This window comes from Protopterus annectens, chromosome 13.part0 (genome assembly GCF_019279795.1).
Source record: "Protopterus annectens isolate FY-2018-M chromosome 13.part0, PAN1.0, whole genome shotgun sequence".
NCBI classification, from domain to species: Eukaryota; Metazoa; Chordata; order Ceratodontiformes; family Protopteridae; genus Protopterus; species Protopterus annectens.
In genome coordinates, this window is record NC_056747.1 from 44,040,673 (window position 1) to 44,058,656 (window position 17,984).

The window sequence follows — 17,984 nt, forward strand, 5'->3', positions numbered from 1 at the left end:
CACATCTGGTCATCTGACTCTATTTACCACTCTATCCCCATTACTAGAAGCTACCAGGGTTTAGCACCTATGTGATACAATACACACAGCTTGAGCATTGCTCAGATGTGGTGCAGCTGCTGTAAGTCATAAAACCATTCCACTCTTCCTATAGGAGTTACAACCTATTCTCTAGCACAGACATTGCATCTCTGGCTCCATTCAAAACTGTGGGATAACATCTTTATGGCTTAACCCATAAAGTAATTTAATTTCGAGAATACTTTTCAAAGTCAGGTAGATTACTATTCCAGTGTCATGAAAAGGGTAAGGAAAATCATCACCTACCCTTCACATTCAGGCCACCATCTTTTTGAACTATTACCATCAGCCAGATGTTATAGATTAATACGTACCAAAACAAGCAGATATAAGAACATTTTTTTCCATAGGCCATCAAGTTCATAAACGGTTGACTCAGTTTATTAGGTTGGGGTATTCTTTTTCCCAAGCCTCCAAGGATTTGGCAGTATTATTTGCATATTGTTAATACTTGTTTCTTTCAGAGTTTATTTCAATATTTCTTGCTGATTTGCACTTTGCACATTGTATGTATATGTATATGTATATTTACTTTTCTGTCTTGTTCTCAATAGTTGCATGTATGTCATTTGTCTTGTTCTTAATAGTTATACATATGTCGTATATGTAATTCATACCTGGAGAGTCACTGAAACCAGAGTCAATTTCCTTGTATGCGTACATACTTGGCCAATAAATGTGATTCTGATTAACCTCTTCCCTTCCAGTATATGCTGTTAAAACATATTCATTTAATTCAGTTGCAATAATACATGCACAATTCTTTTCCTTCCAGCAGGGCACGCTGTTGATACATTTTAACACAAGCAAACCTGACAAATACATTTTCAGCACAAACATCTGTACAAATCAGTCTGATATACAAAGGACACTTTATTTATTTAAAGTTTGATGGCCGGGGAAGTCCACTGGGCCATAAAGAGCCCGTTTTCAGTAGAGGCCCGGGGAGAAAAGCTCCAAATATCGCAAGTTACATATTACATGTTACAAAAGAATAACAAAGATTTGTACAGAACAATTAAAACATTTACAGAAATATAATACATTATGTAATAACCTTTTAGTGAGTAAAAAATTAAACAGAAGGTTACTAGCCTTTTTGGAGGTTGGGTAAACTGAACATTTGCAGAAAAAGACATTTTTGTCAAATAAGGTCTTTGTAAGTAAACATTAAACAAGTAGCTACTAGCCCTTTGCAGGTTAAGTGGACCATTTTGTATGGAGAGAGTACAAGAAAACTGGATTATGGAAAGTACAGTGCATTAGATAGCAGAGAGAAAATCAGTCCCTGGTAGGGCGAAACTGTTTTAGGATGAGATGAAGTAACACAGTTGGTAAATGATAATGATTTCAGTACAGGGTAGAAAGAGACGGGGTGGTGAGGGGTTTATATTAGAGCATGACATGGGCATTCCCATTTGGCTGATAGATGAAAGAATAGCTGAGATTTCAACTTGGTATGGTCTGGAAGGTTGTGAAGGTGGGGGGAGGGCAGTTCCACTGCTTGGCTAAGGAGTAGGACAGTACTAGGTGGCCAGGAGGTCATGCTGGTTTGTGGACCTGAAGGAGATTTTGGCTTGTGGATCTGAGTTGGCGGTTGGGTATATAGGGTTGTAAGGCTGTAGTGAGAGATGGGCAGTTTGTGGGTTTAAAGATGAGCTTGTGAACAATGGTGAGTTGTAGGTAACTGAGGTAGTTGGGGAGAACAAGCCAATTGAGGGTGAGGAGGGAGTGGCAGTGGTGGGATGAATTTTTTGAATTAGTTGCAAATTTGCAGATCTTGTGGTAGCAGGATTCAAGTTTGGATCGTATGTCGAGGTGGAGATTTGTGAACAGAGGGGCACCATACATCAGTGAAGGGAGCAGGAAGGTGGATGCCAGGGTTTGACGGGTAGAGGGGCTGAGGAAGCGGTTGTGTGTGTAGAGGAGACCTATCTTTTGGTGGATTTTTTTGATTGCGGAGTGGATGTGGGTATCTCATTTTAGTTCATCATCAATAATGATACCAAGAAGCTTGTTGGTGGGAATGATTTCAAGGGGGGTGTTGTTCTGGCTCTGTGTGGTGAATGAGGTTTTGTCAATAATAGAGTTTTTGGTAAGGGAAAAGATCATTAGTTTGGTTTTATTTGCATTTAGAGCTAAATGGTTGGACTGCATCCAGGTTTTGGTTGTGGAGAAGGCTAACTGGATTTTTGCAAGGTGCTCAGAAGGTGAGAAGGTGGAGCAGATGATAGCTGAGTCATCTGCATATTGGATGACAGATAACTCTGGGATGGAGTGGTGAAAGTTGTTAATAAACAGGTTAAAGAGTAGAGAGCCAAGAATGGAACCTTGAGGGATGCCTGTGGGTGTAGGGAGGAAGGGGGAGGTTGAAGTTTTCCACTGGACAACTTGTTGGCGGTTGGACAGGTAGCTGTAAAACCAGGCTATGGTGTAGGGAGAGAGATGTAGGGTGGAAACTGGGATATGAGTAGGGTGTGGGAGATGGTGTCAAAGGCTTCTGACAAATCTAGGAATAGCACAGATACAAATTTGCTTGAGTCTCGTTCAATGCTGATGGTTTCCAGAAAGGAAAGAAGGGCAGTCATGGTAGAGTGGCCAGAGTGGAAGTCGTGTTGGGTAGGGGAGAGGAGATTGTTTTGGGTTAGGAGTGTCATTAGTTGTACTTGGATGGTTTTCTCTAGAATTTTAGAAAGAGGGGAAAGGATGGCAATAGGCCTGAAGTTGATAGTGTCAGTATTCTTGCCACCTTTATGTAGGGGGATGATGTAGTTATGGCGCCAGATGGAAGGGACGTATGATTCTTGTATGGATCTATTTGTAAGAAGAGAGAAGGGATAGGCGATGCTGTCTGCAGATAGTTTGAGGAAGGTAGGTGCAAGATAGTCAGGTGCATTGCGACAGGGTTTCAGTTTGAAGAGGAGTCTTTTTATAGTACTTGTGGGAATGGGAGTAAGACAGAAGGGTGTGGAGGGGGGTAGGTGGTTGGGGTGGAGGTTGTGGTGGGAGGGGCTGGGGTTGGAGGAGGGGGGTGGGAAGGAGGTGGATAGTTTGGCTATGCAGTCGAAGAATGAGTTGAACTGGGAGGCTGTGTCAAGGTCATATAATTATATATAATTACACACACACACACACACACACACACACACACACATATATATATATATATATATATATATATATATATATATATATATATATATATATATATATATATATATATACACACACACACACACACACACACACACACACACACACACACACACACACACACACACACACACACACACACACACACACATATATATATATATATATATATATATATATATATATATATATATATATATAATAGGACATATAATTATTTGCAAACTTCCAGCTAGGTGATCTGGCACAGGTTACACATCCAGTACCCCACTTCTCCTGGCATGGCTGGCAGTATCTCTTATCATCATATCACTCCTCCCTTTGAAGACTAAAGCTAGTTTTTCAAGTGCCCCTTGAACAACGTTGTTTGAGAGGAATAAGCCTATCTGGGAATACACTGTCACATACCCTGTCTTGACAGCCCGTCTGCATTGGCATTGCTAACCCCACTATGGTGCTGTACACACTGCTTTACAGAGTCCATTGAACATGTGGGAGAAACAGACAAAATGTAGGTTTTGTAAAACCGAACTGGAAACAGTCGCACACCTTGTTGCTGGTTGTGACATATTAATGGGAGAAGGACTGTATACTGAAAGGCATAATAATGTGGCAAAACTGTTGCACTGTTGACTGTGCAAACATTATGATACTGAAGTGGCTGAAAAACAATGGAAGTAGGAACCATGGTGGTGGTGCTACAGTAGCATTGTCGCCTCACAATAAGACGTTGTCTTGTTCGATTCTCAGCTAAAGCGTCTTCTGTGTGGAGACATGCGTGAATTGGCGTACCTTTGTTGAAGGTTGTACATCAAGGCTGGCAACTCGGTATGTAAAAATCTACTGCCAATCATTAGCAGACCGGAGTTCCGCTGTGGCGACCCCTAACCGGGAAAAGCCGAAAGATACAACAACTAACTACAGTGTCATGCTTACAGAGAGACACAAAGTAATAAAATATCAGGATCTGCAGGCAGAAACGAAAGCAATGTGGAAGAAAGATACCCAGACAGTTCCAATAGTAGTAGGAGCAACTGGTCTTATAAAAAAGAATCTACAGTTGTATTCAGGTATATTACCAATCCATGTAACCCTGTACAAACTGCAGCAGGAGTCATTACTGGGCACATTGTAGGTACTGCGAAGAACACTTTTGGCTGACATCAAAGATTTAAACAATACTAATTTCATGAACTTTAATCGTACTTTGACTTAGGAATGGCGTCCATTCCCGTCATAGTATTAGAAACCCAAAAGATTTGGAGAAATCAAAAGAAAAGCATGCTGTGCAGTCATACTATATGCCTGCAACCCTAGGCTCCACTATAATAACTTGGAATTTTCCTGGTTGGCAACATGAAGCCATAGCTTCCCCTCAGAATCCTCCTGCCTCCTACTGTAAATACTTGGCACCAGGGCCTCCCTATCATGGCAAGGTTTCATCATATTAACATGGTACAGTTTGGGCCCCTGCCTCCTGCTTAGCAGTTCTATCATGTAGTTAACATCACTAACCTTCCTTACCACTTTGAAGGGTCCCTCCCAAGCTGCCTGCAGCTTATTGTGTATTACAGGAATAAGAACCATAACCTGCTACCCCACAGCATACTCTCTGACTCAAGCATTCCCATCATACCAGACCCTTTTCTACTGTTGTGCTCCTGTCAGGTTCTCCTGGGCCAAGCCCATGAGCTCCCTTAGCCTTATACTGAGGTTTAGAGCATATGCCACAACAGACTCCTTGTGGGATTCACACTCACCCTCCCGCCCAGCTTGAATCAAATCTAAAGGTCCCCTCACCCAATGCCCATACAGCAACTCAAAGGGTGAAAACCTGTGGATTCCTGGGTGCCTCTCTGCAAACAGCACTCTCTCTTAAACTGGTCTGCAAATACTGTAGCATGGCCTTTAGTGTAGAGTTTAACCTGTCCACAAGACCATTAGTCTGGGGATGGTAGGGGGTGGTCTTTAGGTGCTTCAGCCCACAGTGCTTCTACAGACAAGCCAGCAGGTCTGACATGAAATTGACACCACTGTCAGTCAGTATTTCTCTTGGGAAACCTACCCTGCTGAAAATCTCTAGCAAAGCATTTGTCACCTTCTGTGCCTCAATGGAAGACAGAGCTATTGCCTGCCTCATGGTATCTAGTAGCATAATCTACTACCAACAGGGTATACTTCTTCCCTGTGGAGCTTTGGGTACTCAGAGGCCCTACAATATCTACAGCTTCCCTCTGAAATGGCTCCTCAATCACAGAGAAGGGCATCAATGGAGCTTTGACCTTGTCTCTTGCCTTGCCTACTTTTTGGCACTGCTCACAGGTCCTGTAGTACCCTGTTATATCCCTTGCAATCCCAGGCCAATAAAAGGCGGTATGCTTTATGCCCATATGACCTGAAAAAGAATTTCATGTGTTATTTTATTTATTTATTTAACATTTGTTATCCGGTATAGTCCGACTGGACAAGTGTCCATTTTCAATGGAGTCCTGGGGAGAAGAGCTCCATAAACATTACTGAATAAAAACAAACAAATTACATGAGTATGCATATACAATATAAATGCAATACAGAAGAAAAATGACAAAACTTAAAATGGTTATAAGTTACAGTAGTTAAAATTCCAATTTGCAGCATTGCCCATTCCTGGGATGACTGAACAGATAACATTATGTACAATATATACAATGAGCATTTCTAGAGAACAGTCTGACAAGGTATTTCCCCTAGTATAATCAGTATATAAAAGTATATATGAAGCCTTGGCAGAGCATAACACTTGTATTGTCCAGATATATCCGTATAGTTACTGCAGATGTGGCTTTATGGAGGTCCATTGCAGTTGCATAAATGGTTGGTGTAGAGGTATGATTTGAGGAGACTATTAAAACAGGATGTACATTTTTGAAGACTGAGGTCAGGAGGAAGGTTGTTCCATGTTTTAGCAATTTCCTGGGCAAAGAGAGATTCCCCAGAGTTGTTTTTACATGAGATGGTTTCAATTAAGGCTTTGTTGCTGGACCACAGTTGTCTATTAGAAATGTAGAAGTTTAGAAGGCCGATCAGAGCAGGTTTTTTTTTCTGGGATAGTATAGTATTTGGTGGGCTAGGCTGAGTTGATAGCACCTTAGTAGGAGGAGGAATTTGAGTCAATGTAAGGAGTGTAGGGCGTGGCAATGGTGGGAGCATGATTTGCCACTGGCAGCAAATCTAGTGATTTTGTTGTAGCAGGTGGACAGTTTATTCAAGTCAGTTTTATTCAGGTTTCTTAGTGTGGGGGAAGTATATAGTAGTGTAGATAGGAGGTGGGTTCTGGCTATGGCAATACGAGATTCGGAGGTTAGATACCTTTTGCATCTGTAGAGGGAGCCTATTTTTTTTGGACTTTAGAAATGGTTCTTGTTTGTTAAATCTGAGCTGCTGGTTGATGGGAAGTTCTAGGAGCTTAGCCTCTGAGACAGGGGTGATTTGAGTCTTGTTGGTGGATAATATGGAGAAGGAGAGTTCATTGGTCTTAGCTGGATGGAACAGCATAAGTTGTGTTTTCTTGGGGTTTAATATCAGTTGTGAATTACTGAGCCAGTTCTCTATTTCAGTGAAGGCTTCCTGGGCTTTTTGTTAGAGAAGCTGGATATTGGATGCAGAGCATATGAGGGTTGTGTCATCGGCGTATTGGACTATATCGGCTTTTGTGGTTGGTTAGTTAAGATATTAAAAAGAAGGGGGCTAAGAATTGAACCTTGTGGTACTACTAGAGTGACTGGGAGTAGGAAAGATAGGGAGTTGAGCCATTTGACGGACTGGTGGGGGTTGTCTAAGTAGCTTTTGAACCAGAGCAGAGTGGAGTTGTTAATGCTGAGATCACTGAGGCAAGTTAGACGTTTATTGTGTGAAACTGTGTCAAATGCTTTGGATAAGTCTAGAAAGGTAGCTGAAACTAGTTTGCCTTGGTTCTTGGAGGAGTCTGTAGTGTTGGTGAAGCTGAGTAGGGCAGTGGAGGTGCTATGGGATGGGCAGAAGCCATGTTGGGTTGTAGAGAGAAGGTTGCTGGAGAGGAGGTGGGAGAGGAATTGGTGATAATGCACCTTTCTAGAATATTTGAGAGGGATGAAAGGATTGCAATTAGATGATAGTTAGAAAGGTCTATAGAGGGGCCACCTTTGTGGAGGGGAATGATGAATGAGGTCTTCCACAAGGTTGGAATGGTTTGTTCGGTAATGGCTCTATTAATTAGTAATGAAGTGGGGGTAGGCTATAGCTGAGGATGCAAGTTGGAGGTATTTGGTGGGAAGGTTGTCGGAGACAAGGGTAGTTGGTTTGAGCTTAGCTAAGAATTTCTAAATAGTGGATGTTGGTACTGACTTGAGTGTGAAGGGAATGGTATTTTTTTGGGCTTTAGGAGGTTGTGGGATGTTGGTGGAAGTAGATTCATTTATGAGTTTGAGTACAGAGGAGGTGAAAAAAGAAGTTATGTTCTTAAAAAAAAAAAAATAAAAACCAAAACACCAAAACCACTGACCAAGAAAAGAAAAGAAAAATAGCATTAGCGCAAATCAACTTTAATCTCTGCTTTCATCTAAAGGACTTCTTCAGTACAGAATGACCTTCACATAATATCCTTACAATATATAACAAACTCAAACCAATTAAACCATGAATTAATCTATTTAACAATTAAATAATTAATTTCTAAATACCATAAACATTACTATAAAAATTCTAGTGAAGCTGCAAATATACATAAAAACTAAATTTCGTTTCTTAATCATTAATTTACGATATTTAAAAAAAAATGATGTTGATAACGTCATTCAAACCAGGTTTTTTATCAGCTTGCAGCTGAATTTGCCATTTGGCTTCCCTTTGTTCTAAATGATTTTTAAAATCACCTCCTCTAATGTCAGCTACACCTTGTTAAAAAATAGAAAATGAAAACTTTTTAAAACCAACACGTCAAACTGTGTTTATACAGAGCATTGTTTATATATTTCCTTTTTATACTATACATGTGTTCTCTCATTCTCTTATACAAGTTTCTAGTTGTCATACCAATATAAAATTCTTGACATTTGTCGCAAACAGCAACATAAATCACCCCTTGGATTTTACAGCTAAAAACTCCAGGAACAGGTATAGTGTAAGGAATGTGTGGAAGTAAGATATACAGTCCTTCTAAAATATATCAGCACATATGTTCATAGGTAGGTACTAAGCTATATGCTCGAAGGCATTTATAAGCCTAGCCGGAATGTGTTGGCTTTCGCTGCCCCCTTAGATTAGTTCCCTGTGCCTCTGTCCAGCAGAGTCATTGAAGTGATCCCTGGGGTAAACTTTCTGTTTCCCATCCACTCATCAAGGTTTCCCTTGAAAAAGGTTAGCAAGGAGCTCTGCCTAATATAGATTGGAATCTTGTTCCAGAGCATGGGAAGTCTCTGGGACAGTAATTTATCCCTCCAGCACATCCTATTTATTGTTGTGGTGAGGTTTATATCCCTGGAGCGTGTGGCTTGAGGGGATATGGTTTTCTTTAGGTGGAGCATGTCCATCAATTCTGGGTTGGACATGGCCTTGTATGTCAGGCAGAGATCACCTCTGAGTAGGTGGTATGCAACCGAGTACAGCTGGAGTTTCTTCAGTCGAGCTGCATAGGGCATCTGCTTGAGGCCAATGTTCCTCTTGGTGAGGTACTTCTGTGGCCTTTCCAGTAGTTGCAGGTGTCTTGTAAGTTACATCCCAAATGAGGCACTGTACTCTATGATGGGTCTGATGAGTGATGTGTACAGGGGCCCAATGACCTCTTTCGATCTGGATGCAAACCCTTTTGTGATTTGGTGGGCCACATAGAAGGATTTTCTAACCACTTTGGCAATGTGATTATCAAATAAGAGGTTACTATCTACTTGGGTCCCCAGATCCCTTATTACGTCTTCCGTATTTAGGGGGCTACCACCTATGTGGTAGTTTGTGGGTACTTTATTTTTTCCAAAGGGGATGACTATGCACTTTTTGGCATTTAGCTTGAGGCCATGGTTTTGACACCAGGTATCTGTCTCAGTGAGACCCTTTTGGAGGATGTCTGTGTCACATAGTGCATCCATGACATTTATACATGCCTCGAGTTTTATGAAAACAATTTCTTTAAGTTGTAATTATTCCTATAAACAAATTTAGGTTTACCACCAACACTACTTAATTAATCTGGATTCCCTTCAATGATCTTCCAATTACATTCTATAATGTTGCGTATATTATTATTATCTATTGTCACGTCCATGCTAAAGCATAACAACTCTTCATTCTTAGCAATAGCTTTCTTAACATTTTTTATAGAGGAAAAAACTATTCCCTTCTTTAAAATGGGGAGGAATTTTATTTCTCTCTGCTACCATATACTTTTTGCAGTATAACCAACTGATTATGGCCTATAAAATCCTGTATAATCCGGACAATACTCCTGCACTTAAAAATATTATCACCCCCTATAACAATCCTAGACCGCTTCGATCCTCTAACAAACTACTAATTCAGACTAGCAAAATTAATAACGCAGCCGGTGATTCTCTCTTTGCAAACTCTGTAAGTAGATCCTGGAACTCTCTTCCAGCTGATATTACCTTACTTTCCACCTTAGGTCAATTTAAAACTAAACTCAAACAACATTTGTCACTTAACTGGCTATGTCACTGTATCAAGCCTGGCTAGCTCTCTAGAATGTGTAAAAATCTGTTAACCAGTTTACTGTGTCATTTAATTTAATCCTGACTTGTGCTCAGGATTAACTGTAACCTGTGGAACTTTGCTTAATTTGCTTACTTATGTAATCTCTGTAAATAGTCTGTTTGTAATATGTAATGCTGGTATTATGTAATGATGTATCTGCTTACCCTTGGAGCTTTTCTCCCCGGGCCTCCGCTGAAAATGGACATGCATCCAGTCAGACTATCCCGGTCAACAAATGTAAAATAAAAAAATACATTTTTGCCATGTCTCTTAAGGATTTTTCTTCATAGCCTCTTTCTATAAAAAGACTAATAATATACTCTAATTCAGTGGCCAGCAGATGATCTTCACTAGTCATCCAACTAGCACGAATTCGCTCACCTCTCGGAATATTATTTTTAATAAATTTTGGATGCTGACTAGTAGCATGGACATAAGTATTCTTAAAGGTCTTTTTCCTATAAATACTGCTAACAAAATTTTTAGACCCATAATCCCAACTTAACAGAACATCTAAAAAGGTGATAGAACCTCTGTCGTCCACCACAAACTGCAAACAGTCTGACACTTCATTCAGTTTGTTAACAAACATCATGATGTCATTTAAACCACCTTTTATGATGAAAACCAAATCATCAGTAAATCTTTTATAATAAATAATCTTGAATATACTGTCTAAATGTTCTAGGACCTGATGTTCTCACCATCCCATTACTATATTGGCAAAATAGGGGACTACTGGGGAGCCCATCGCTACTCCTCTAATTTGTTTATAATACTGCTGATTAAAAACAAAAAAAATATTATTTAGAAGCACTTCCAAAGCTTCACAATAAAAATTAATTGTTGTATTGTCTGAATTAGTGTATAGATATAAATATGCTCTTACATATTCAATGCCTATGTCGTGAGGAATACACGTGTACAATGATACAATATCAATCAAAAATCACATGTAATTCAGGATCAAACAATTCATTTTCACTTAACAATTTAATACTGTTCAAAAAGTCCCAGGAGTCCCTTATATAAGAATTCATTTCTGAAACTAATGGATTTAATAAGGCATCAACCATGAAATAAATATCATGGGTGACATAATTTGGAGCAGAAATTATTGGTCGAAAAGGAGGGTCTGTAAGGCACTTATGGGTTTTAGGAATGCCAAACAAAACCCCCACTTCTGGATGTTCACCATAGCAAAAATTGTATGACACAGAATCCAAATTGCCACACAATAAACTGTCATAAAGAAAATCACATACATATTTAAAAGATCTGGTAATAATAGATTCTACTTTGACATATTCACATTCATTGTTTAACATGCTTTCCATTTTGATAAGTTATGTTCTTACCATAATGTTCCATCTGTGTTGTTCATTTTCATTCATTCATTGGGTGTCGGTTCCGTCCTTGGAACCGAGTCAGCCTTATAACAAGCTCGTGCCAGCCAAAAAACTCTTGCGCTAAGCTTTACCCATAGTGCCCCTCTCCCTGTTACCTCAGATTGAGTTTTCCCCTGATAAAGAAAGCAGAGGCTTTTTCTGAGCAGGTCCCCTAATATGGGATTTGGATCAAATCCAGACCTCCAGGACCCCCTTGGAGGGGGAAGGAGGGTGGGACGTAATGAATGAATGAAGATGAACCACATAAATGGAATGTTATGGTAAGAACATACTTTCTTTATCTGATGTTGTTAATCTTCATTCATTCCTTACTGACGGGACAGAGTCCCTAGCTACTTTATATCCTAGGAGACCCTTATGGAAGGATGTTCCTGAGTACCGTTGAACCAAAGGATGCTCTCCCCCTGGAGACCAAATCCAATTTGCAATGAGTGATAATGGTATGAGGGATAGCCCAAGTTGCAGCTGCACAGATATCATCCATTGAAGCCCTTGAGTGAAAAGCTACAGAAGTCGCCACTGATCTGGTGGACTGTGCTTTGACTTTGTTCATTAGAGGAATTTGATTATGTTGGTAGACAAAACGTATACAATTTCTCAACCACTTAAATAAAGTCACTTTAAAAACAGCGTTTCCCAATTTAGGACCTGAATGGGAAACAAACAATTGGTCTGATTTACGTACTGATTTAGTTCTGTCCAGATAAAATTGTAATTGTTTATGTACATCCAGCAAATGAAGGCAGTATTCTCCTTTGTTTGAGTAGTTTGGAAAAAAGACTGGTAGGTCAATGGTCTGGTTAATTGTCAATTCTTAAATAATTTTGGGCAGGAAGGAAGGGTTAGTCCGGAGTGATACTCTGTCCTTATGAAAGACCATGTAAGGGCACTTCATGCACAAGGCCTGAAGCTCAGATATGTGTCTTGCTGAGGTGATGGCTACTAAAAATAGGGATTTCCAGGATAAGAACTTTATATCGCAAATGGCAGCAGGTTAGAAAGGTGATCGTGTCAGGGACTGCAGTACTAGTGTTAAACTCCAAGGTTCGAGCGGTTCTTTGAAGGGTGGTCTGATATGCGAGACCCCTTTCAAGATGGTTTTACAGAGATGATGGGAGATTAGGGATGAGTCTTGGAATCCATTATGGAAGTTTGAGATAGCAGCCAAATGTACTCTAATGGTGGAGGCTGCTGCTCCTGAATGAAGAAGACCTGACAAATACTCCAAAACCACACTAACAGGAGCAGAGCAAGGGTCTAGTTCTCTCTGTCAGGACCAAATAAGGAATCTCTTCCACTTGTTAAGATAGATTTCCCTGGTGGATAGCTTATCTGAAGCCAGAAGAATGTTACGTACTGGGGAGGTAAGGTTATTCTGCCTGGCAATTACTGGAAGTGGAGAAACCAAGCTGTCAGCTTGAGACTGGATATGTTTGGGTGAATCAACCCCTGTGGGTGTGAGATTAATTCCAGAGTTGGAACCAGAATCCATTGTTGGCATACAAGGTGAGGCCAAAGGAAGGGAAACCAGATTTGTCAGGGCCAGTAGAGTGCAATGAGGATTACTCTGCTTCTCAGCCGAAGGGCCTTCTTTAGAAATTGTGGGGTTATGGGAAGGGAACGGAAAGCATACAGAAGTCCTGTGGGCCAATCATGTATTAAAGCATCCCCTGGGGTATTAGGGCAAAGTAGCTGCTGCATTTGTGATTTGCTGGACAGGAAAATAGGCTGGCCACAGCGGATGAATATCTTCGCCACTATGGTTGAATTGAGGGACCACTCGTGAGGCAGGAGGCTACATCAGCTCAGTTTGTCTGCAATCACATTGAAATTCCCAGGAATCTGCTTTACTATCAGAAAGTGTTTGGAAGCTATCACCCATTGCCAAATTCTCATGGCCTCTCGACAGAACAGGTAGGACTTGGTTCCCCCATGTTTGTTGATGTACCAGGCAACTGACATGTTGTTGGACTGGATAGCAATTGTCCCTGACTGGAGGACAGATTGGAATGCTTGCAACACTAGAAACACTGCCCTCAGTTCTAGAACACTGATATGCAGATTGGCCTCCGTGGTTGACCAAATGCCTTGGATCATGTTTCCCTGAAAATGCCCCCCCCCCCCATCAGGGAAGCGTCTGTGGTCATTGTGGCCTTGGGGTGAGATGGGGAGAAAGGGCGACTCCATAAGTCTTTTTCTGGCATCATCCACCGAGTTAAATCTTGTTTGCATCGCTTTGTTATGTGGATCTGAAAGGACATAGGATGGTGCGAAGGGGACCACTGTGTTAGCACGAGCCACTGAAGAAGTCTCATGTGTAGCCTCGCTAGGGGAACTATTGTAATTGATGCTGCCATTGATCCTATAAGTTGAAGGACACCCCGAGCTGGAACCTTGTCTTGAGAGAGTATCACCCCAAGTTGGGACCCCAGTAATCTGTGATCTGGCAGGGAGATTAGGCAAGATTGGGTATTGAAAGTTGCTCCTACAAATTCTAAGGTTTGAGAAGGAGTCAACTTGCATTTCTCCTTGTTTATAGAGCTTCCTAGGTATTTTGCTAGTTTTAGAGTGTAGTTTAAGACTGCAACCAGTAGACGTTTGGTGGGGGCAGTAATGAGCCAATTGTTTAAGTACAAAAACACTTGGAATCCTTGAAGTCTCAAGTGAGCTGTTACCAATGCCATGCATTTAGTGAACACTCTGGGGGCTGTAGAGAGTCCAAAGGACAGCACCCAAAATTGGTAATGACTGGCTCCCAGCCGGAAGCGAAGAAATCTTCTGGAGTGTTTATCCATTTTTATGTTGTAATACACATCCTGAAGATCTACTGAGTACATCCAATTATCTTTCTCCAGGAAGGGTAGGAGAGACTGAACCATGACCATCTGGAATTTTGTTTGGTTGACAAATTTGTTCAGAATGCTGAGATCCAAGATTGGTCTCCAGTCCCCTGTCTTTTATGGCACAAAAAGAACCTTGAGTAAAATCCAGATCCTATTTGGTCTGGTGAGACTGCTTGGATGACTCTTTTTTGAAACAGCTTTCATATTTCTTGAGCTGCTTCTTTCCTTTGACTGGGTGGAACGTCGGGAATGTGCCTTAATGGCTTTGGCAAAATACCAAAGGATATGTGATAACCTCTGGCTGATATATTCTGCACCCAAGAATCTGTGGTTATTGTTTGCCAGGCAGGATGGTGCAGAGAGGAACATCCCCTGACTGCTTCCAGAGGAAAGCAATCGGGCTTCTCTTCTGGAGCGCTGGTAGGGATGTCCAGAGAAAGAATCTCTGGATACCTGGTTACCCGGACCCCCTCTGCTTCTGTAGAGGCATCTTCTCGATGAGCTACCCTCTCTGCACCGGGGAGTAAACTCAAGAACCACGGTGAGGTCACAGAAAGGACCCTGGGATTTCTTGTGCCACATCTTTCCACTCCTCTGAGTCCTAGAGTAGGATCATTGAGGGTTGGAAAAACATATACCCACTGCAGACAGGGTCTTGCCATCCTTTTCACACCTGGCTACTGTGTCTTCCACTTTTGGGTCAAAAAGGGAAGAAGCTTCCACTGGAGCATTAAGAAAGGAAGACTTAAAAGGGTCCACAAAGTCACAAAGGCACATCCAGGTGTGACATCTCATGACAACACCTGAACCCAAAGCCCTAGCTGCCCCTTCAGTAGCAGGAGAGATTAACCACATGGATGAGTTGGATATAGATTCCAGTGTTGCAAGGTAACTTTGTCCCGTACCTCATCAGAAACTGCTCCTGCAAAGGTTCCTAAGAATTCCAAGATTAGGTCTCTCTGAAGCCTAGTAAAGTGTGCCAAGTAATTCATGGACCGAATAGCAAAGATTGATGAGGCAAACACTCGTTTCCCTAACCGGTCCACCGCTCAAGACTCCCTGTTTGTGAGGTGGACAGCCTTGCTCTCCTTGGCAAGCTCTTTCCTAGTGGCTGCTGCCACCACCATAGCATCTATGGGAAAGCCTTTGGATCAGTGTATACTTTCTTCAGGTGGGGACAAAATTTTGTCTGGTCTCAGGGAGTTTGGTTTAATAGTATCAGGACTCTTCCATGTGCATGGCAAGACGAGCTGGACTAGTTTGTCTGCAGCTGGAGTCACCCAAGAAGTAGAGGGTTGAGCACAAAAAGCCTGTGAGAATACAGACTCCTCAGAGGAGGCATTGGTGGGCTTCCAGTCTCCACACTGCTTTAAAATTTCCAGGATGTCTCCAAGGGAGACATCCTCGGGGGTGACTGTTGGAACCCCTCCACTTCTTCGTAGTCCGTATCTTCGGTGAGGAACTCTTCGGGGGAGTCCATGTGCTTCCTCTTGCTTGATCTCTTACATGGTACCTTTTCAGTGAGGGCTTCTGAAGAAGAATCAGAAGAGAGGGCACCCTGCGTTAGGGTATCTTGAGGCTCTTGTGCTAGATGTCTCAATGTGGTGGTCTGAGTCAGCTGCGGTTCAGAGAGAGGACATACCTGGTATTCTGATGCTGATGGTTTCCCTAGGCAAGGGCCCTCTCCATCACTTGGAAAGCTGGCCCACCTGAAGAGGGGTGGGAGCCCAGAACTGAGAAGGACAACCTTGGAACCAGGGTCACACCCTGCTCTAACGAGCCCACTCCCAAGGAAGGAACCCCAAGACAACTTGGTACTGCCAAGACTCCAGGAACCGTAGTAGATGGCACCGTAGAAAAAATTGGCACCATACTAGGGGTCACAGTGCTGACAGCCCAGTCACAATCCCGAGGATGGCTTGGCTTCGACTGAGCCAATGACCAAAGGTCAGCTCCAGAACCACGGTGAGGTCCACTAGTAGAACTGAAGAAGTTGGAATCAGAATAGATGTTGGTGCCAAGTGCTTCAATACCTGCAAAAAGGTCAAAGGAAAAGAATATGCAGGTCCGTGGGAAAAATTCCCAACTCCAGTTAGGAGGGGAGTCCTGGAAGGTGTTGAAATCCCTCTGGCCATCAGCAGCTGATCTACAAGTCGCACCACGTCCAATTCTGAGAGGCTCCTGGAGGATTGGGTAGATATCCCCGACGGAGAATCAGGCCATTCCAAAAAAGGGCTATATTGCTGCCCAAAGAAAGGATCTGCCATAGGGGAGTATTGGGTCTGAGGTACAGTTTCTCCTATCGGCACCGTCTTAGGACCAGTAAGATGTATAGTGAGGGGGAGGCGACCGGTGTTGGATGCACTATTGTTGGTGCTGAATAGGATGGGGCTAAAGCACTTGTTGAAGCCATAGTCAGTGCAGTGGGCATTATCAGTACAGTGGTAGTGCCGGAGGCAGTGTCATTGAAGATAGCACCGAAGTAGACGATCGTGGCTTTGGAACTGAGGTCGGCACTGTATAGGGCAACTGAGGCCCCGGTGGCGTTGGTGCCAATTTAGGTATTTTCGGTTTTGGTTCAGTAGATTTCTTGTCACTAGAATGAGGTGAGGAAGGGAATGAGTGACTTCTTTTTTTATGCTGTTTATAGGTTCATAGGTAGGTACTAGGCTATTGACCCTAGGGTCTATATAAGTCTAGCCAAATGGTACCCTGGCTTTTGCCACCCAAGAAAATTATTTTCCTGTGCCCCTGTCAAGCAGAGCCACAGAAGTGATCCCCGGGGTGAATTTCCTATCTCCCATCCAATCATCAAGATTTTTCTTGAAGAGTGCTAATGAGGAGCTTTGTTTGATATAGCTAGGTAGTTTGTTCCAGAGTATGGGAAGTCTCTGAGACAGGAATTTATCCCTCCAGCATATCCTGTTCATTGTGGTGACAAGGTTTAGGTCCCTACAGCGTGTAGCTCGGAGGGACTGGGATTTCTTTATGTGGAGCATGTCCAACAGCTCTGGGTTTGACATAGCTTTGTATGTTAGGCAGAGATCACCTCTGAGTAGGCGATATGTGACAGAGTAAAGCTGGAGTTTTTTGAGACGGTCTGCATAGGGCATTTGTTTGAGGCCAGTAATCCCCTTTGTGAGCTATTTCTGTGGCCTTTCCAATTGTTGTAGATGCCTTGTGAGGTACATACCAAAAGGGGCATTGTACTCTGTAATGGGTCTAATGAGTGATGAGTAGAGGGGAACAATGACCTCTTTTTTACTGGATGAGAAAACTTTTGTGATGAGGTGTGCCATGTAGAAGGATTTCCTGACTACTGTGGTGATGTGATTATCAAAGGAGAGACTACAGTCCACCTGTGTCCCAAGGTCTCTTATCACACTTTCTGTGTTAAGTAGATTACCACCTATGTGGTAGTTCATGGGTACAGCATTTTTACCAAAAGGGATGACAATGCACTTTTTGGCATTGAGCTGGAGGCCATGGCTTTGACACCAGACATCTGTCTCAGTGAGGCCCTTTTGTAGGATATCCACATCATCAGGAGTTTTGATTATGGCTCCTAGTTTGCAGTCATCTGAGAACTTTGTTAGCCAAAGACCTTCTGTGTTAGCCTGTACTTCAGAGAAGTAGATACCAAACAGGAGAGGATCTAGGACTGAACCCTGTGGTACTCCACTTGTCATTGGTCTGAAGTTGGATTTAAAGTCTGCTACTTTCACAGTGTGGGTTCTGTCAGTGAGCCAGTTGGCAACCCATCTTTTGACATAGGGAT